This window comes from Peromyscus californicus, unplaced genomic scaffold (assembly GCF_007827085.1).
Source record: "Peromyscus californicus insignis strain IS unplaced genomic scaffold, ASM782708v3 Scaffold_20__1_contigs__length_68692818, whole genome shotgun sequence".
In the NCBI taxonomy this organism is placed as follows: domain Eukaryota; kingdom Metazoa; phylum Chordata; class Mammalia; order Rodentia; family Cricetidae; genus Peromyscus; species Peromyscus californicus.
The window spans coordinates 5196779-5219031 of record NW_026294503.1 but is presented as its reverse complement, the minus strand read 5'-3'; the positions used below and the strand labels follow the sequence as shown (position 1 = coordinate 5219031).

General features: G+C 46.3%; 1 protein-coding gene across 1 annotated transcript in view; it reads left to right on the top strand.

Annotated features, from left to right (window-relative positions):
- The first annotated feature begins 6346 nt into the window (after positions 1-6346).
- The window catches only part of Ncald (neurocalcin delta), a 250376-nt gene continuing 234469 nt past the window's right edge, over positions 6347-22253 (top strand). The window contains exon 1 of the mRNA XM_052747635.1: positions 6347-6367. The gene's annotated coding sequence lies outside the window, so the exon portion shown is untranslated. The remainder of the gene's footprint in view (positions 6368-22253) is intronic.

The following is a 22253-nucleotide window of genomic DNA, read 5'->3' as shown; positions in this document are numbered from 1 at the left end:
GCATCTGTCTGATGGGTGCCAGTGTTTTCTGCTGTGGTGTTTTGGTTTTGAACAGTGGGAATGAGTGGACGAGGAATAGAAACTTGAAAGGTTGAACATCAATCTGTGTTTGCATTTTTGACATTAAATACATTACATTTGCCCAAACACAAGGATCTGTAGCGATTTGTGGCCACCCCCACCCCACCCCAGAATGCATGTCTCCCATATGTGTGGTCTCGTCCCTTGGCTTCTCCAGGAGAGAAGTCCTTCTGCATTCATCTTGAAAGTGATCGCACTGGGACCTTGGCAGGATGGAGACTCCTTCCCAGGGTTTGAATGAAGAAAGTTCAGTGAAAGGACTACCTCAGACCTGTGGGCAGGGTCCTAGAAATAAATAGAGGCGCGGGGTGGGGGTGGGGAATCCAACCAGCAATCAGCAGGAGTGGGAAGGCATTCTTATCTTGGTTCAAAGGGGTGAAAGAACAAATAAGGGTGTCTAATAAGGGTTGTAATCACAAGCAAAGATCACTGGGCCAAAGCCACGTGGGTGAGGGGACTTGGGTGTTACCAGACCCTTCAGTGTAAGGAGAGCGAGGGAACAGCCTTCTTCCCACCTGTGGGTGGTTTTTCCATTGATGAAAGTCAAGAAAAGAAAGAGGACATGGGAGTGTGGATGGCACCAGTCAGGGAAGGCGACCTGAGGGGTGTGCAGAAGGCCAGCTGACTGGCCCACTGTAACAGAACACTCCCCCCAAATGCCAGCTGACTGGCCCATTGTAACAGAACACGCCCCCCCAAATGCCAGCTGACTGGCCCATTGTAACAGAACACGCCCCCCCAAATGCCAGCTGACTGGCCCATTGTAACAGAACACCCCCTCCAAATGCCAGCTGACTGGCCCTTGGTAACTCAGCATTTCTCCTGGTCCAGATTATTGTAACTTTAGATTTGGAGGAAATGCAAACTGGATGTAGTAAACTAATAAGCAAACCTACTCTTTGAAGAGCAGTTTTACGGTTTGAAAACCAAGTCCTCTTCCCTAACCTGTTGAGGCTATAGTTCATAAAAGCCCTGTGTCTCCGAGTTGCTTTGCCTCTCAGTATGTTGATGGCATCCTTTAGCAATACGGAGGCTGAAGGAACCTGTAAGGCCTCTGAAGAAGGGGGTCCAGCAGTGGCCCCAACTGGCACTTTCAGAGTTCAAATGGCCATCGCTGCCAGTGTGCTGTCATTGTCCTGATGGGTTGTTTCTGTTAGAGCTAAATATAATTACTAAATAATCATTTCCAGCTGTCCATTGGTTATTTGTGCAAGAAATATTTAATGAAAATAGACCCAAATGCTTCAGCCATGGAAAGACCCATTTCTGGGAAAAAAAAGATTTGTGCTCTCTCTTACCCTAGTTGCAGGTTATTTGAAAACACACATGGAGTATGTTGGGATTCTGCCACGCTCCAGCTGCATGACTGCACATGCAGTTCAGGAGCTAGGCAAGGGGTCTTGCATCTTACATCATCAGTGCACACTGGTGATTACGGGAGCTCGGTGTGGTCATGTAATCTGCGCATGTGTGGTGTAGCTCCTTAAGCCCACCTGTGCCTTGAAAAGTCAGACACAGACCCCCTCCGCCCTTCTCTGCTCTTTCTCTCTGTCCCCCCCTCACACTATCTCTTCTCTGTCTCTCTGCTCTCTGTGTGTGCGTCTCCCCTAGGCCTGGTTCTTCTGCCCCCTCCTCCTAATAAAGCTCTGATACTGGGTTTTGTCGTGACTCCTGACCTTTCCGAGGGGTAACCAGCACCGCATATCATTCTTCTCTTTTCTTTTCTTTTTTTTTTTTTTTGGTTTTTCGAGACAGGGTTTCTCCGTGTAGCTTTGCGCCTTTCCTGGAACTCACTTGGTAGCCCAGGCTGGCCTCGAACTCACAGAGATCCGCCTGCTTCTGCCTCCCAAGTGCTGGGATTAAAGGCGTGCGCCACCACCGCCCGGCGCATATCATTCCTATCAGCGTGAACTTCAATGCCTCGGCATCTCCCAGAGAACGTTGGCCCAGGATCACTGCAGACCTGGCGTGAGCCTTGGAGAAACAGAAGGGGTTAGAGTGGCGGTTTAGGAGAGGGACCTGAAGGTTTCTTCTTCAGCCAAGCATTCAGTGAGTGACCCACGGCGGCACAGCCCCAGGAAAAGGAATTCATATCAGATTTTTCTTTTCCTGGTAGGTGACCTCTGAGAGACCTTGACATCAGTGCTCTCCAGGTGCTGATGCGTCTGCCTGCCAGCCTCCATTTACTGTGGTTTGTTTGTTTGTTCTAAATAACTTGATGTTCCCCTCCCATGTTAGTGATAGACACTTAGGCAAAGCTACCTTTACGTAAAGTTCCTGAAGACAAAAAGGATGCTTGTTAAAATGTTGGTCTTCTTTAGGCTGTACGTTCATGTAGACTCTTACTAGGCCAAGTTTTGCTTTTGTTGTTCCTTAGCCCGGAAAGGGTGCCTGGCCTGTCTTTGTCTCCATGAAAATATCGAGTAAAAAGGTTAGAAAATGGTCATAAGCTCATGCGCGACTCACTCTAGTGGCCAGCCTGCCCAAGCAGAGGTCAAGGGTCTTTGACTCTCACTGCTTGAATGAATTCAATTGAAATCTTAAACAAAGCTAAAAATAAATGTGTCTAGCATGCTTTACAGAAAAAACTGTCACTGCTTTCCACGTAGCTAGAACGAATCAGTGGCTCACAGTTGCTTACTCTCAGCTGATGCTATGACCTTTGCTGTTGGCTTGATTTGACCTGACTGAAGCAGGCAGGGGCAGCTGATGCTACGTCATGCTAGCTGTCTGTGATCCGAGTTAAGAGTCTGAACCCTATGGCTGTGGGTGAGGGCTCCAATGTGTAGAAGGCCGCTGACCTTCTCAGTGCCTTTTGCTTGATTTCAAGATGGTTCCTGTCAGGAGGCAGCACAGCTCGAGTTCCCTCAAAGTCAGCTGGTCACCATGCTTGTCCTTAGTTCTTCAGAGGATTCCATTCCCTTTCTCATGTTAGCTCTGTGGCCAGAGCCCTTCCCCTGGCCGGAGCTCTAGCGCTAGCCTCTAGCCAGCCTGCCTGCTCACAGCATCCCCTGTAACTGCCATCAATGGACTTCCTGGACCCTCACGTGTATCAGGCCAGGTCTCTTGTTAGAAACTCTCATCCAGTTTACGGTCACAGTTGACATAATAAAGTCCTCTATCTGTAAACACCAGAAGTCTCTGTTTGCAAATGCTATGGGCAAGACCCAGTGCAAGGTGCTGTAGGAAGGACAAACAGGCCACCTCGATGATCTTACATTGTGTCCTTGGTTAGCTTGTGATTTCCTGGATGGCAAGCATTGTGCTTGTGAGCTATAAGTGTATAGGGCCAATGAGGCTTTTAATTGCATCCATTATTATCTATTTCCAGTTCACATAGCTCTGTAAGGTGTACAGCTTGGAAACCATGGACATAGTCCTCCTCCATTTGCTGATGAGGCCACTGATATATTTTTAAAAAATGGCTCTTTTTAGAATTTGCATGTTTTATAAAATTCTTATTACTCCAATCTTAATTCAAGGTATAATTTACTGCATAGCTACCTAATATCTGGCACTGTATCAAACCCTTGGCATTTACAATGTGTTAAGTCCCACCAAGAAAGACTATAGGGAACGCACCATCATAGACAAAGCTGGGTTTATTATTGTGCTGCAGCAGGAGAGGATGCATGCCCTGGAATGTTGTGGAGTTAGGAAGAACATGGGCAGTGTTTAGACTGAAGACTGGTCAGAGTCTGTGGACTAGGAAGTTTCTGGAACAGTCAGAGGTCTCGTGTTTGGATATGTAACTGCAGAGCTGTGATGGGGTTTTACTGCAGTCACACCGAGAGGCAGCAAGCCTGAATGAACTGGTGTTACGGCTCTGGACTTAGTTCATCTCACATGTCCTGGTTTGTGCAGTTGTCTGTGTTGTGAGTCATGCTTTTACAAACTGTGGCTTTGGCTTGAGTTCCAGGTCCCCTTTCCCATGCTGCTTGTAAGCTGGATTTGCCTTGCTGTGAAAGTAGAAAAGTTAACTCTCCAGCGTCTCTCCAGGGAACTCCCAGGTTAAGCTATCGTAATTCGGTCTGTGTTGTAATAGAGTTAAGAAAAGGTTTTCCCTTGTTTTTACTTTTTAACATGCCATTTTGTTTGTTTGTTTTTGTTTTTCCTGTGTTATTTTTTGAGACAGAGTCACATTTAGCTCAGACTGGCTTTGAGTTTGCTGTGTGGCTGAGGCCAGCCTTGGACTCCTGCTCTTTCAGCTTCCACCTTCCGAGTTCTAGGATTACAGGTGCACCACCATATCTGACTAGGCATATCATTTTGTTGAAATTCTATAATATATGTTTCTATATATATTATACACTAAATAAATTACATGCATTATTTTATTTAATTCCAACAATAGGAAGTAGGTGATATTTTTCTTACTCTCATTTTAAAGTAAAGAAATTGAGATGCAACACGGTTGAAGAAGCATTCCTGGTCACCCTGCCAAGACATGAGGGCCTTGGACTTCATTAGACAAACATTTATAGGGCACTCCCCTAGTGCTTTTCCTAATCTGAAAAATAAATCTTGGAAGCGGCCATTACCTACAGAGGGAACTGAGACCTAGGAATACGAGGTAGCTGCCCTGGGGTCACTAAGCTGGTGACTCATGGCAGAAGAGGCTCTGGAGTCAGGCAATGAGGCCACTGGGGAGCTTTCCTGCCTCTCTTCAGCCCTGTCCTGTGGAATCTGGACTCCCATATCTGTGTTCTTAATCACTGAACAGCTCAGTGCCAGAGAAGATTCGTGGAAGTGTTGATGTGCAAGCTGGGGCTTGGCAGATACATGGGATTATTTCTGTATGGATCATGGAAACCAGGCTCTGACATTCCATCAGGAGCAGGGGCCTTGGGTAGCCCTGGGAGCCAGAGTGGTGCTGCTGTGCCAAGGAGCCATGAGGTTCTGAATGCAGAAGATGGAGAAATAGTAGGTGAGAAGTAATAGAGCTGGAGACAGACTGGGGCCTTCATTCCTCACGTGTGGCCAAAAGGATGCACTTCTCAGTACCACAGTTGGCTCCAAATGATCATTCAGGAAAGGAAGCAGCAAGGATTTTCGTGCTGAGGGCAATTCCAGAGAAGTTCTGAGTATGTCTGAAACAAAGGAAGCTTTGGGGGAGAAGCTCCGTTTAGAGACAGTCCTAACGCAGCTGCTTTGAAGAACACAGCACTCACACCAGTGCCCATGTCCCTGTCGCTGCTTCCAATCAGTCCTGAGCCTTTTGTTTTTGGAGTTCTTGGGAGGTGGTCTACGTTTACTGTCCACATCAATCTTATAAGGAAGATGCTATTCATGTCCTAATTGTGTAAATGAGAAAACATGCTTGGAGGATGTAAAGGATTTGGGTAATTTACCCAATGGTCAGTGGTAGAACCAAGGCTTCTAACCAGTTTGATTCTAGCATGTGTTTTGTTGTCTTGCCTCAAATTTGTATTCTCTTGCTCAGGAGATGCAAAATGCCTCAAACACACAGCCGTCTTCAGTCCTAAAGAGGCAGGGCTGGCCGTGAGACTAAGAGGAGAGGGGGTTTCAGAGTTGACTTGACCCTTCCCAGTTCTGGGTCGGAGTCATCCTTCTCTGCTTGCTTCCCACCATGGAACTTCCTGGCTTAAAATAGTCGTCTCAGCAAAGACTATTACTCCTTAGACATCAAATAACGCTCCGAAGGCTGCAGATGGATGTCCTGGTCCCTGCTGGTTGACGATGCTCTTCCTAGGGACACTGGCTCATTAGCCAATTAGCAGTTAACTTTGCGCTGTCCTTTCTGTCCCTAATCAATGTTTACTTACTTAACTAACAGCAGTTGCTGTCACTAGGAGGTGCGGTCACACAGAGGTCTTTGCTGATGGGGGACTAGTGATAAACCTTGCTAGTTTAGGGGTGTGGCATTCCAAATACTTGCTGCATCAGGGAAAATGTTGGGGTAATGCACATAGGTCATGTGTTCTTTTATTATTATTATTTTGTTGTTGTTTTTTTGAGACTGAGTTTCTCTGGGTAGCCCTGGCTGTCCTGAGACCCACTTTGTAGACCAGGCTGGCCTTGAACTCACAGAGATCCGCCTGCCTCTGCCTCCCCAGTACTGGGATTAAAGGTGTGTACCACCATCGCCCGGCTGGGGGTTGTGTATTCTTGAAACAAAGGGGTGGTTTGCTGTAGAATGCACTTATAGATTATCTTACTTCATTAATCTAAAGATGAATTTTCCCATTGCCCCTGTTGTCAACCATAGGTAGAGTGGCTAGCAAGAGCCTGAGCCGAAGAGTAAAGCCACCTTGGACGATCGTTGGTAAATTACTCACACTTTCTGCACCTAACTTCACCTATTTCTGTGTGTGTGAGCGCTCACTCGTGTGCATGTGGAGAGCAGAGGTCAGCTTCAGATGCTGTTCCACAGGAGCCATCCACCTTGTGTTTTTGAGGCACAGCCTCTAATAGGAATTTGGGGTCCCCAGTTAGGCTAGCAGATTTGCCAGCAAGCCCCAGGGCTCCTGCTGTGTCCACCTCCCAGCACTGGGATTACAAGCATTGTACCACATGCAGCTTTCCACACGGAGACTGAGCTCAGGTTCTGGTGCTTATGAGCAGGCACTGTACTGACAGAACTCCCTCCCCGCCTCATTTCTTCCATTCTATCATGGTGGTGGTAAGAAGATGTCACCTCATAGGGCTATCTTGATGATTAGACTAGAAAAGCTTTGGAAATTACTTGGCAGACACATCACTTAGTACGCAGAGAGAACTCAGCAAATGATGGGGCAGTAAACACAAGGAAATGGCTGGTGTATGGTAGGCTTGGGTAGAGGCTGTGTGCCACCTAGCTCCCAAGACGGGAGTGGTAAGTATGCCACCCTGGGGTCACACATGTAGTGACCCTTCCCCCGAACTTCTCTGAGTGTCTTCTGTGTATTGACTCATTTACCCTCACTCCGATCCATTTTTACCCCTGCTTATGACCTAGACACAGATGCTAATGTCCACGCTCAAGTCTCTCTGGCTGGTCAGGTTGATGTGTGAGCCATTTGTGCCATTATGGCATGGGTCAGTACAGTTGACGTCTTTTCTGTGTGTCGCAAAAGGCAAGGACAGTCTCATTGGTCTTGTTTTTCAATTGTTGATACATCATATACTGGTTGTCTTCATGTATTTAGTATTTCTTAGGATACTTTAACATTTCAATGTTTGTGAATAATACAATTTTAGCTTTAAAAATTACATTCATTTGGTGTACTCGTGTGTGTGTGTGTGTGTGTGTGTGTGTCTGTCTGTCTGTCTGTGTGTGTGTTTGTGTGTGCGTGTGTATATGTGCTACAGTGAGTTCTGGGGGCTGAACTTAATTCATCAGGCTTGGTGATAAGTGTCTTTATCCAATAAACCATCTTGGCAGCCCCAAATTCTAACTTTCCAATAATTTTAATAATGGAAATTCATAATTTCACTTGACCTTGAAAAATGTTTACACTTCTACTTAAGAGAATTTAGCTGCATGTGGTCAGGGCAAGAAGGGAAAAGGAGGAAGTGGAAAGGGTGGAAGGGGCATAAGAATGAGCCCCTTGGTCACTGGGTTAGAACCAGCCATCATGTCTGCCTGTCCATCTTGCTCCAGTGAAAGACAGTCCCTGGCCACACTCACTGCTAATATGGCTCAGTTCTTAGTGGTTTTCATTATGTGGGCATATTGCCATGTGGGGCTTTAATAAGAACTTTGCGTATAACATGACTCACAAGCCAGCTACTTTAGCAAGTTCTCATCCCAAGAAATTGGGATCCAGTCCAGTACTTGAACGGAAACAGAGCAGTGCTGGCCCTGCTGACAAATGTCATGGCGAGTCTCCATGAGACATGTTGATGATGACTTTTTAAACAGATTGGCCTTCTCAAGAGACCTCCTCTACATTCGATGGTGTTTGGTGGTGTATGGAATGGTTCTTGGCTTCCCAGGGCTCCTGCCTCAGCCAGAGAGCCCCTGTGCAAAATCCTACAGGCGTGTTCCATTTTCCTGTCTGCTTGGTGCCTGTGTCCCTCTGTTCACAGTCACCCCCTCTGCACATGCTTCTGTACTCCGTGGTCGTGTCTCCTTAGGGTCCTGCCTTGCTTACTTCTTTCTGTTGGCATCAGGAATTTGTGCCTCCTTTAGCCCTCCCAAAGCTCCAGGGCTCCTGCCTGCCTGATAAGGGAACTCAGACACACAGATAGCTGAAGTCCTGCAGAATTGGTTTTTGTTTTTCTGAAACCTTATTCAGAGAGTTTCAAGGCCAGTGTTTTTGTATCGGCAGGGTTGCCTTTGGATAGGTCAAGGCTGGCTTTTCCTTTCAAGTCCAATATAATGCGACACAAAAGGGGCTCACAGTTGTGAGTAGATTGGGGGTGTCTCTGTGAGAGGTGGAGAGCCCACGGTGATATGGTGCTTGTCTGTGACAGGGCTGTCTACACTCAGTTTCTCCAACTTGCTGTGTTAGGCTAGGGCTCAGGAGAATTTGAGGAGGTGGATATTTTATATAAAAAATAGGATGCTAGCCATTCTATGCCCCTCAAAGATGACTCCTCTTGTCCTTTCCATTCTCAAAAAATCACAAAGCATGTCTTCCTTTCTGCCTAAGCTCCAAATCAAGCTATTTCCTACCACTGCCCTGCAAGGATCTAAATTAAAGCCAAGCTAGATGGCAGAAGGCACTATTGCTGTTAAGTGAGAGATAATCAGAAAGGCAAGGTTAGCATTTGTCCGTGGTAGGCAGCCCTGGGATGTTGGCGTGTCTGCTCTCTTCTGTGTTCATCCCTGTATCATCTGATGAGATGGTTGCTGGCGGCTCTGTTAAGAAATGTTGCTTACCCCAGAGCCATGATGTCTAAGAGAATATGGATTGGAAACAAGAATATTGACATCTGGAGAGACTGCTCAGTTAATAAAGTACTTGTCACGAAAGCTTGAGGACCTGAGTTCGATACCCAGAACACACTTAAAAAGCCAGACATGGCTGTGGCTTCTGTTGCCACCAGGGGCTTGGATGTCCAGGGTCTGGAGAGCCACCTGAGACCATGGTTGGCTATGCCTCTCACCTGGGGCAGGGAAAGGCAGTCCCAGTGGCCCAGACCAGCTCAGCTATCACCCAGACCCACATCTGGGCCTTGGGTTGGCCCACCCTAACATCTGCCCCATCTATGACCTGCTTGAGTTCATGAGGGGACCGGTCCTACAGAGTGATAGCTGCAGGATCTCCATGACTCAGGGTGGCAGCCAGATCCCTGAGAGGAGTTTCGGTGAGGGTTCAGTGATGATGGTGTGTCAGAGACCTTGAACCAGACCAATGACTCATTGCAGTGAGCATTTTGTGGGTGGGACTGATTGGACAGAAGGGTATACTGAGTGACACACCGCAGCTCCCGATGTTACTAGGATGAATGAGGAGATGTTGGGAAGATGGAAGAATGAAGGTTGGTTTGTTTGTTTTGTTTTTAATTAATTTGGGAGGACTGGGGGGGGCATACTGCAGGGGTGAGGGACAGATATGAAGGTACTGGGAATTCCCAAAGAATCAATAAAGAATTGTGTTTAAAAAATTTTTAAAAATAGCTGGACATGGTGATGCATACCTGTACTTCTAGTTAAAAGGATCCCTGGAACTCACTGGCCAGCCAACCTAGCAGAATCAGTGAATGGCAGGTCTCGGTGAGAGACCCTGAAACAACACCCACAGTACCCACTTGCATACACATGCACACACACATATGCATACACATATTCGAATTGCACAGATGCATGCACGCATATAAAATATATATGAAGAGAATCTCAGCAGGGCCTAATCTTCATCTGTTTCCCACCTCTTTACTTGAAGCTGATCTAGAAAGCTCCCCACGCCCCACCCCCTTCGCTGGCTCAGCTGTGCTGCCTTTGTTGGCCAGCACTTTCTCAGAGTCCTTGGCAGGAATGAACTATTCTGTGCACTTTGTAAGTTGAGGCTGTGACATGATTGGTACCCATGACAGAGTCTGGCAGATGATTGGTGCTCCCTTGTGGAGTGAATGAGTGACAAGTGAATGGAGTTAGATTCTCTGCTTCTCTCCTTTTCCGGCATGTTCCTTACATTCAAAGCCAGGACTAGCTGTACAGGGCTCAGGACTCACAAAGGCTCTCAACGAAAGCATTGTGCCCAGTCCGCGTCTTGCTGGTCCAGGTGTGCCCGGCTGGTATTTAAAAAGATGTGCTGTGAAAGGTTTTGTTAGCCCTCTCAATCTGATTGTCTGGGACTATGGAACTTTAGAAAGCTTCGACACCAGAGAAGTGAGTGCAAACGCCTTTTTTTATTCTTCCTGCACTAGAACCCGGAGAACAAAAAGGATCCGGGCCACACTTTCTAACCTGGGTGGGCAACTGCACGTGTTATGAATCTGGGTTCATGAGGGTGAGATTGACATAGTCATTTTGTCTGAGGAAGAGAAAGGGTTTAAAAACAAGGAGAAGAAAGCGACTTAACCAGAGAAACATCCACAACGGGGCTATGGTCCAAGATTTCTTTAATATTTTTATTAATTCTTTGAGAATTTCGTACAAGGTACTATGATCATAGTCACCCCCTATGATCTTCTCCAGGGGGTCACTGGAGATAGTCAGTGGAGATAGATATAGTCACCACTTGTAGATCTAACCCCACCATCCTACCCCCCAACTTCATGTCCTTTTCTTGTTTAAAAAAAATAACCCACTGACTTGCCTTTGGGCCCATAGACTGCGGGGTGTGGGACCATCCACTCATGGGAGCTTGGTTGACCTACCCTTGGAGAAAGCTGACTCCTCCTCCCCCAGAAGCCACCAACTGTCCATAGCTGCCAGGTAAGGCTGGGGGACGGTTCCTGAGCCCTTCCCACTCCACTCTGGATGTTGACTGACTGGACATTGTGTAGATGACCCCAGCTGCAGAGGTCATGACCGCAGTGGTCACGTCACAGGCAGAGGACAGCTCCCCCCTCGTCCTTGCCAACCTCCTGCTCTCACAGTCTTCCCATCCCCCTGTTCTGAGGTGGTTCCTGACTCTTGGGAAGAAGGAGCCCGCTGTAGATGTGCCACGTGGCTGAGCACTTCTCTGGCTCTTCATTCTGACCAGTTGTGAGTCTCTGCGCAAACCACCATTCACTGAACAAGGAAACTGTTCTGATGAGGTCTGAGAGCGGCACTGATGAAGCTAGGAATTTGAGGGCAGTTTGACTCCGTCCGGTTAGCAGAACGGTAGTCACAGGTTCGCTCCTGGGGCCTTCGAGCTCCCTCACCATGGGTTCTTGACAGATTTACAGTGCCACATACGTATTTCATCTTGTGGAGTGCAGACCCATGGTTTTAAGTATTTGTTTATTTGTGTGCATTGGGGGCGGAGCCGGGCATGGCTTGGCACAGTGTGTGTGTGGAGGGCAACTTTCGGTAGTCCTTTTTAATCCTTCCACCATGAGGGGCACGTGCAGGTCATCAGGCTTGGCGCCAGGTGCCCCAGCCTGCCATGCCATCCGGTTGGCCCTAGCCTAAGATAGAAGCAATGACTTTTTTTTTTCTGTGTCCTTGAAACTGAATGTGGAGAGCTCCAGAATTAGCATTAGTATCCCGAGTTTTTACAAGGTAGTATTATAACATTTCTTCAAGTTGCAAAATTATTTTGTTAAGCAAAGTCGTACCATTCTGTTAAATCAACAGGCTATGATTTGGTTGGCTGTTTCCATTTCTTTTTTTAATGTTATGAAGCATGCTTCTATGAGCATCTTGCGTGCTCCAAGTTTCTTGCTTGCCTTTAAATGAATGAATGCTACAATAAAGAGGAAAGACATGTCCAGGGCTCTGGATACAAACTTTTCAAAGGGCAGGAACATTTAGTTCCCTTTGAAGGTTCTGTGCCCTGTTCAGCGATATTTACCACTGCACAATCATCTGTTCATATTATAAATCTGAAACCATGTCCTCCAAATTATATTCTCTCTGTCACTTCGCCATGCTGCCCACATAAAAGCTGGGTTCCCATCAAGGTCTCAGTATACCATCACATACAATAAACATCCCACTATCCAAACCAATGAGAAAACACCAGCGTTGGCTGTATTTAGCAAAGAACATCTAATGAAAGTCCTCCAAAAGTACTTCTCTTCTGCTCTATCAAATCATGCTGAGTTTAAAACACAGTGAGAAAAAACCCGTGGGGGTTTGAATACAATGCACCCCCATAGGTCTCTGGCATCTGAACACTTGGTCCTACTGTGGAGGCTTAGGAGGCCTTGCTGGAGGAAGTGTGTCACTAGAGAAGAGGCTTTGAGGTTTCTAAAGCCTTGCACTGTGTCCGCCACTCTTGGCTTCATGTTTGTGGTTTGAGATATAGGCTCTCAGCCCTCAGTGCCACCACATCGCTGTCTGCTGCCACAGTTCCTTGCCATGATAGACACTTATTGCTCTGGAACTGTGAGCCCCAAATAAACCCTTCCTTCTGTCCATTGCCTTGGTCATGGTATTTTATCACAGCCACAGAACAGTAACTAATACAAACTCCAAAGCTGAGTTGATGAACAAGGGTATGCCTCCCTTAAAAGCAGGAGGGGATGTTGCATAGTCAGATACATTAGTCTCCGTCACAGCTAACTATAATAACAGCGACACTTTTGGTATGTTTTCTACAGGCCAGGCACCACCCCACACTCTTCACCATTTCCATCACCCAAGCCCCACAGCTCTATGTTTTAACATCATCGTGTCCTTGCTCTAAATGGAGAAACTGACTTGAAATGTTTTAAGAAACTGTCTTAATGTCATACCGTGAGGGACAGAGACTGTCTGGTTCTAACGTCTAGTTTTTAAACTCTTGTATCCTGCAGTTTGGATGTATAGTCAGTCCTTGGCATCCAGAGGAATTAGTTTTAGGACCTCCTTCAGATATCAAAATCCTCGACTTCTCAAGTCTCTGATACAAGATGGTGTCGAGTTCACCTACAGCTGTGCATATCCTTCTGCATACATGAATCCTCTCTGGGTTACTTAGATGCCTAATGCAGTGTGAATTATTGTTATGCTGTTTGGGGAGCAATGGAAAGGAGTTGGTGAGGTCAATGGAAGGATGTCTTAGAATCTGGGCTGTACATCCAGTGGAAAAGGACTTGATGGGATGCTGACAAGGTGTCCAAGAAAAGGGCCAGTGACTTAAGTTGCTTTTTAAAAAGCATTTTCTTGAGTAAATGTGTGCATTCTGCTTGGGTTCTCTGCTTCTAACACTTTGTCGGCTTTCATCTTGTGTATTGCTGCTTGACTGGTTCATGTTTTTCAGTGTGGACATTGTGTGACGCAACACTCAAAGAATTCCTTTTCTTTTGCAAAATTTGCTTACAAGTCAGATATAGGGACACCCTTTTTCTCCATCAGAAAAATAAATAGACATTTTGTTTCTTTTTGGTTTTGTTTTTGCTTGAGAAGAAAATGTCTGGCAAGGTGACTCTTCACTGTAAAAGCTGATGTTGGAAACATCATTCAGAACTCTGTCTAAAATGCTGCTAAATCCTGCTCTTCAGTGAGGGGCACTGACTGAGGCAAGCCACACTCACCTGATTTTCTGCAGGGGAAGAATGTTGGGGTAGGTAGCAGGAGGCCTGAGGTCAAGGCCATTTCTCTTGATAACCAGCTGCTATGGGCTCATTACTGGGCCTGTGTTTTACTGTCTTCATCTATAAGAGGGAGGTTTATACCAAATGTTTTCTATGCCTTTCCTTGTGCGCAGTTAACACAGGTAATGTTCAGTGCTGGGAAACGTTAAGATCTGTTCTATTATGATGTCTCTGGGCATATCTAACAGGACTTCAGGAGTGTGGAGTGACTCTCACCTCTGCCCCACACTAAATCCGAGTGTCTAGCTCTGCTCAAAACTGTCCAATTAGAGATTCTGTTAGAATGTGCCACAGTTATTTAGCTGATTTAATACAACAGAAATCATTTAGCATAAAGTCGAGTCTCCATACTCAGCTGGGTTGTTGGTGAGTTTGGAGGGATGGGGAGAAGGTGAAAGGCAGGAGGGTCTGGCTCTGTCCTTCAAGGACCTATAACAGTTGCCTCTGTATGATCCACTGAGTGGACTATTATCAAAGTTACAGAGTTTAAATGGAGATTGGAACTGCTGTCAGCTATACTGGATAGGGTTTAGTTTCTGCTTTTTGTTTCTAAAAATCACAATCAGGCTTGAACAGGAATTTGTGAGAAAGCTAACTGGTGAAAGGAGCAGGCAAGAAAGGGCTTGTGTGGCATGACTCAGAGGTGGGAGCAAGGCAGTTTGGAAGCAATGCAACAGGTAAGGTGAAAGCATGGTGCTGTGAAAGATGAGCAACAGAAACCAGGCTTAGTGCAGCCAGCCAAAGGGAGGGCGGGCCTGTCCCTCATGAGAGATAGATGAGAGACTCATGCCGCAGGCCTGTGCAAAGTCGGTTTGAGAGGAAAGAGCCAGGAAAGCTGCGGGGCCTCGGCTTCCACCCCTTGAATGCTAGTGAATGGGTGCTTTCAGAATCTGACCTCATGGTGTTTCTAGGGATAAATATTGAGTACAAATACTCTTGCCAGCAAAAATAAACAGCTTGGGAAGAAGGAAATGTCCCAGGGGTCCAAAGGAGGAGGGGTAGGGCTTGGAGCGTCTATCAACCCTGTTCTCCATTCCCAGTGACCTTATCTTTATCTCTTTTCCTCTTTGACTTTTCTAGCTTTCAAAATGGACAGTGTCTCAAGTGGTAAAAGGTTACAGTTGCTTTGGGGGTTATATTTAGACTCCTTGTGCTTTGAAAAGGACAAAAGCCATAGACTCTGCCTCATGGCACATTCTCTGGATAAGGGCCATCTAACAACACGGCACTGGGGTTAGCTACTGCTGCATCGCTAGCTTGCACAAACATCACTTGTGTGTCTTACCATCTCTAATCCACACTGGTCCCGATGGGAAGGCTCAGCTCTGTTCCACACAGCCTCATCTGGAAGCTGTAGGATCCACTTCCTAGATGGCATGACCACCTCAATGGCAAGTCTGTCCTGGCTGTTAGCTGAGTGTTTGAAGGTCATGGGAACATTTGTTCCTCTCTGTGTAGACCTGTCCACGGCTTCTTGGCTTTCATACAGCTTGGTTGTTCTTGCAAAAGTGAAGGAGTGAGGGTTAGGGGGGAGAGAGAGAGAAAGAGACAGAGACAGAGAGACAGAGAGAGAGGTGTTTTATAGCTATTTTAATCCAAATTGGTAAATTAACACCACAGTTCCTACCACATTTGATTTTTTTTTTGACATAAGTTACTAAAGGCAACTGTATTCAAAAGAAAGGGAATTCAATTTTACCACAGACAGAAGAAATGACATGGAATTTGTCAACATGTTTAAAATAAAAAACCAAAGTGTCCATGCGATGACTTTTTCTTCGCTCTTTAAATGCACCTTTGAGTGTCTCCAGACACGCTCATAGGATAAGGGAGCAGGATGTGGACTCAGCAAGGCGAGGGTAAGAGAACCCAGTTTACCCAGAGCAGATGGAACCCACTCCTGAGCTACCGGCCTGGCACTTCTGGCTTGTAGAGAAGCAGGAGCCATGTCACACTGCCCCCACTAGACTTAGTCTCTGGCGCTTGATTAGTGTCCTTAATTAGTTTGGAAGCACTTCATAATAACCAGGTAAGGCAGAGCTGGGCGTCTGCTCTGAGAATGTCCTCCCTAGTTGAGGCTGGGTTAAATGACAGCAAAGGACTAAGGAGAATACAGGGATAACCTTGTTTAGAGAATTTTCTAACACCCTAATACAGTAGATAGTCTTTGGGTGGGTCTTTGCATACACAGTACTCTAAGGTCCTTGCTCCTGAGTCTGACTGATGACTTTTGTCATCATGGGTCACTAAGAGGGCTGGTGTCTAGGAGATGTTTCCAGTCTCCCAGTGCATGGGATACTTGAGCTGTCACTGACATGGGAAACTGTGTCACAAACATAATGGCCTAATGGTAGAGCTATCCCAGGAAGTCATGGTCAATCATGAGATACCGTTCTTTGGGTCCAAGGGCAGCACTGTTTTTTGTTTGTTTGTTTGGTTTGGTTTGGTTTTTGGGTTTGTTTGTTTGTTTGTTTGTTTGTTTGTTTGTTTTAACATTCTCTTAACCTAGCTCTTAAGGAAACCTAATCAAGGGAGTGTTGTACCATGCTTTCTTCAAATGGGTTCCGCCTTGCTAAAACCCTGCTCCATGGCTCCTGTCTTGTCCCGAATTTAAAGCACTGAAGAGGGAGGACATTGTTAGAGTCTGGTGAGCCCTTTCCATGGATGGAGAGAGCGTCCCTCAGCACTTGCTGATCTCCTGGGGTTCTGAGTGTTGTTTCTGAGTCATTTAGAAACAGTTGAATAGTTTCTGTATTAACTTCCAAGTTGCTTTCACTTAAAACCTCCACAGTTATTACCTCTCCTGTAGAGCAGGATTCTACTTCTATTCTTAAAGCTTCCTGTCACTTATTCTATACACAATACTCTTTACCCCAATGACATAAATTGCTATGATGAGCTGTATTAAATCTATTTTATGTCATTAAACCACAGGCTAGAATATGTCTACCTGTAAACCATGGTTCCCATTAAGTAGAGATATTTTGGCATTAAAATCTTTAGACAGCTTAAAGAATTTGAGATAGAGAACTGTCCGAGGAATAAAGAATGGGCTGTTTTTATAAATAATAAATAACCAGTTGATTTCTTTCCTCTTTCACTGGTCCTTCTGTGTACATGGTTTTTAGTAATGTCAGGTAGAGGCATTTATGAAGAATACCAGACAAATAACATTGCAGACTCCTGCAGGAAAGGGACATACACTCAAACAATAATTCAAATTTAAACCTTATTTGTGAAGGTGTTTCTGTGATATGAGGCATCCAGAGAACACCCCCTATGACTGAAACCACACCAGGATGTTAGGGGAGAGAGGACATGGGTCAGTGGCCATGCCTTCACAGAATGACATGTGCACCTGCCAGGAAGATTGCCAAATGATCTCTTCTTTCTGATCAACTGTAGAGCTCCTTCATGGCAAATACTAACCATGACCCATAGAGAAGACAAGGAGGCCTGCTACTACATTCTATAACATTCAGCCTTCTTGGGTATAGAGAAGACTGGAGATGATTAGAGAATGACCTGGAGGGACCAGCAAAAGCTGTCCATCACAGCGGATAGACACTGCTCATCTAGAAGGACCAGGGAAAGCTGTCCATCACAGCGGATAGACACTGCTCATCTAGAGGGACCAGCAAAAGCTGTCCATCACAGCGGATAGACACTGCTCATCTAGAGGGACCAGGGAAAGCTGTCCATCACAGCGGATAGACACTGCTCTAGTTAGTTGCTTCACACAAGGTCAGGCTCATCAGACAGGCTCATCAAACTGAATACAAGTTTCCCTCCAATAGGATAAGGGTGAAAATTCAGAGTGCACAGAAGTCATCAGCGAGCTTGAGACTTTGTTTTTATGGCATTGTTCAGGCCATGGCATAATGGTGAAAATCTGGAGGAAGATGGCAGTGAAGGGATGGGAGAGGTGGCCCAGCAGTTAAAAGCATGCGCTGCTCTTGCTGAGGACCAAGGTTCCATTCCCAGCACCCATGTTGGGCAATTCACAACTGCCTTTAACTCCAACTTGAGGGAATCTGAGGCCCTCTTTTGCCCTCTGTGGGCACTGTACTTACACACACATCCCCTACTCACCCACCCCCACCCCTCTGACACACAATTTAAAATAAACAATAAATCTTAAAAAACAAAATAAGGAGCATGGGAGAGATAAGATATTCAGAATTTTTCCTAAAGAGAGATATTTAGTTCTCCTAAACCTTGGCAAAGTCCTTGAGATGGCCGGGGGTGGAGGTAGGGGGGTGGGGATGAGGAAACATGCCCATCAGTTAGATGCTGATGTTTATTGCCACCTAAAGCAGAAGGACTGGTCTGTAGAGATGGTTTAACTTTTGTGATATATGTGCTCAGAAGGGAAAACCTGCTAAAACAAGAATTCAGTTTGTTTCAAGAGTTATTTATCTTGTAGAATCTGGCCCCTTGTGGATACAGAACGGTCTATTCTATTGTTTCTTTCTTCCCTGAAAATGGAATTGTCTCTACTCTGTTCATTCTGTAGGTCCATGTGGGCTATCTTTGGGTGTGGGAGGAAGGACTTGTATCTAGTGACCCTTTTACAGTTTCTGACATGTGCTAACACGTGAGGTCACAGAACATGGGCCCCATGGAAATGGCATATAAAATTTTTTATGTAAAGAGATCACAGGAATTTTCAAGGCTACAGCCTTTTATAAGGAGCCCAAATGCTCACACGCTGGCTTTCTACACACAAAGAAGGTCTGAGATATCCGCTGTGGGGTTCTCTTCAGTCCCAAGGTACCAAAAGGAGTTGGTATGTGGCAGTGTCCTAAGGCAGATCAAATGGCTTTGGCTTTGGTGTTTGGAATGAAGTGTGCTCCTTAAGGAGAGTAAATAAAATAACAGTGAAATTAGCACTAGTACTGAGAAACTGTCTCCATCAAGGGCAGCACTTAGGAAGAGGAATTCCCCGGTAGATGGGTTCTTGCTCACTAGGTACAGCCAATCACGTTCCTCTGGCACGGAAGAGTTCTTTGTGATCTTTTCATTTGAAAGTCATGTTGACTTGTCACAGGCTTTGAACTCAACTATCCACAAAGGACGGACATCTCTTGGTGGGAGGAGAAGCGAGCTGTGTTAATGGCACTTGTTTGTCTCAGCTGTGAGAAAATGAATCCCCTCTTAAGCAGCTGACTTTCTGGATGACGTCCTACGGCCTAGTCACTGCTTTTGTTTTGTGATGGGTAATAAAATGTTTTTAATTAAAAAGTTTTCATCTTGCCCTCTTCTCTAAAAATATACTGTGGAAGAATTCTATTTTAATTGGAAGAAATATTTAGCTCAATAAAACTGAAATACAAGCACATATAATCAGGAAATGAAATAATCAGGATCAGACATCTTAAAGAGCCCACGGGGTTCTCGTGTCGGTGTGCACAGAAATTTTCGCCAAAGCCTGCAGCTTCTCAGAGCAGACGCTGAGGAAGTCTGGCAATGAATGAGTAAGTTGGACTTTTCCTGCCTGTAAGGCTAGTTTGAGAGCCCTGAAGTTTTTACCCCGAGGGACCTATGTGATGCCAGAGGTAAACCTCGGAAGAGTGACTGGGCTGGAAGACAGCAGTCAGGAATGTGCTCACGAATCAGGCTTGAGGACCAGAGCTCCAGCCCCCAAACCCAGGTGTGGCAGGGAGGACGGGAATCACAGCATCCGAGAGGGTAACAGGGGAATCCTGGGACCAGTCTCACTTGTGGGGTGAGATCCAGGCCGGTGAGAGACTGTCTTAAAGAAAAGGGAGGGCAGTGCCTGAGGAATGATGCCCGAGATTCCCCTTTGGTCTACACACACACACACACACACACACACACACACACACACACACACACACACACACACACGGCATCCGTACCCATATTCTCCCCTCCCCTCTCTCTCTCAGAAATTGAGATACAAGAATTAAATGATTGTTCAGATGAAACAAAGCCATGTAAATGATACAAGTGGTATGTACTTCCCTCAGAAAAGGGTGTGTGTGTGTGTGTGTGTGTGTGTGTGTGTGTGTGTGTGTGTGTAAAAGCCCACAGTACCTTGGAGATAAGACTTGGGTTGAGCTTTTAAGGATGAATGTGACCCAGACTGACTTAGAAGGGCTTTAGCCCTGCGGTGTGAAAGCGTGTAATAACAGGCTTCAGATGGACTGAGACCGCCCCAGGCACTCATTCCAGCCTGCTTGAGGACCGCCCAGCGCTCACAGCCTTCGAAGGTGATCTGCTCTGTTTTTACACAGGGAGACTCACCAGAAGTTCTTGTATTTGTTCTGCAAGTGAAATCTACCCCAGCCCTTCCTTGCGGGGAAGCTGACCCCTCTTCCACGTGCCAGGGCCAGGTATTTCAAGTGGATGATGTCTTGCTTCCTAAGATGTCTGCTGCCCAGTCCTTTCGGTTATTCCTCACTTTTCATCATATCTAGAGAGTTGCCCATCTCGGTCATTTCTCTCTGTGTGTCTCCAGACCCATGTTTCTCATGGATCTGAGCCCAGCCCTACTGAAAACTTTGGGCAGCTCTCCTGTGCCCACAGAGTAAAGGCTTGACTGGCAGCCATGCCAGAGTTCTGCAGTGGGAACCAAAATATTTGCATTCTGCACCGGATCTCTGTAAAGTGCCACCTGTGCCAGAAGCCGAGGCACAGCTGTGACTCAGCAGCTAGCATGCCTTCTCCTTCCTTTTTCCTGTGAGCCGATCAGTTAGGTTCAGCCGAGGTACTTGTGAGACCTGGAAGGGGTTCTGTGGTTATGAGCTTGGAGATGAGCCAAGTCCGAGTGCTTTACTGCCCTGTCACCATGTGGAACCGCCCAGCCTCTGTCCAGTTTCGTCATCGTCTCTGGGTCTCTCTCTCCAGCTCCTTAAGTGAGGTTAAAAGCCACACAAAATGAGTTTCTCCTTTCCAGCATCCTGGGAACAACAGTCTTCTGCAGCAGTGAGACTGGCTGGGAACTAGGTCGGCTTCCAGAAGACAGGCGACCGTGGGCCACCGAGTCCCCGTAACTGCACAGATGCACCTTCCTTCTCTTTTATTTCCTGCTTCCGCTCAGCTTTGCACTGTTTGCCCAAATGCTGCTGCATTCTAGCCTGACCACACTCCTTCCAGCGACCTCAAAAGTAGCGTGTGTAGACTCCAAAAGAAGATAGCTTTGGCCTGATGGAGAAAACCAAGAGTATACCATGGTTTCTCTGTGGAGACCATGTCCTTTTCTGGTAGCTTTTATGTTTAGTTGCTGGCATGATGTTGGCTCCGTGAAAGCTACAAACCCCCACTTTCATCTTCTGTAACATTTTAATCATTTCTTGATGTTTTTCTTTCTTTAAAAAGAATTGTGTGTTGGTGGGTATGAGTATGCATGCATGTGGGTGTGGCTGTGAGTATGCATGCATGTTGGTATGGGTATAAGTATGCATAAATGTGGGTGTGGGTGTCCTTGCCCATGCATGTGGGTGTGGATGTGAGTATGCATGCATGTGGGTGTGGGTGTTCTTGCCCATGCATTTGGATGTGGGTATACATGTGCATGTATGTGAGTGTGGAGACCAGAGGTTGACAGAGGGTTTGTCTCTCTATTTCGCTCCACCTTATTTTTTAAGACAGGGTCTCTCACTGATTTGAGATCTTACTGATGGGCTACACTGGCTGGCCAGTGAGCCTGGGGGGTCCACCTCTGTCAGCCTCCCCTCAGTGCTGGAGGTACAGATGTGAACAGTGGCAGCTGACTTTTCTGTGGGTGATGGAAATTGGACTTAGGTCCTCATGTTTTCACAGCGGGTACTTTACCCGCTGAGCCCTCTGCTGAGACCCGTTTCCTGACATTTCTCACTCATTTGCTCGTTTGTTGCATGTTGAAAGAACGTTGCCTTTCTCCATCACTGCCGCCGGCACTGGGCGTTTGCTAGAAGTGCGGAGTTGGCAGAGTGAAATCGATTCATCATTAACTCCTTCTTGCTATGAGGTGCATTTCTCCTCACACTTTGGAGCAGAGGTGGCCTTAGGACCTTGTCAGGTTTTAACAAAAGTTGGAAATTTCCCTCTGAGTACTGCTGGAAATACTCCACCCTGGTGTTGCTCACAGTCACTGGTGTCCTCCGTCCACCCTCACTCCTGGAATTTTCTGGAATGAAAAGCTGCCTTGTGTTACCTGGTTGACTGGCCTCTAGCATGTGACAGATGGCTGCCCCTCCTGGTCATGGCTCCTTTATTCCCTGAATAATGGAACTGCCTCTGCATCTCTTCAGGGGACAGAACATTCCAGACAAGGCTTTAGTGTCGTACAATTATACATTCCTAGCTGGGCATGGTGGTGCACGCCTTTAGTGCCAACACTCTCAGGAGGCAGAAGCAGGTGGATCTCTGTGAGTTTGAGGCCAGCCTGGTCTACAGAGCGAGATCCAGGACAGTCAGAGCTACGTAGTGAGACCCTGTTTCAAAAACCAACCAAACCAAAAATCAAAAAACCAATTATATGTTTCTATTCATTTTATTTATCTATCTATTTTGCTAAGCACACTATTTATTTTCTCCCGACTCTT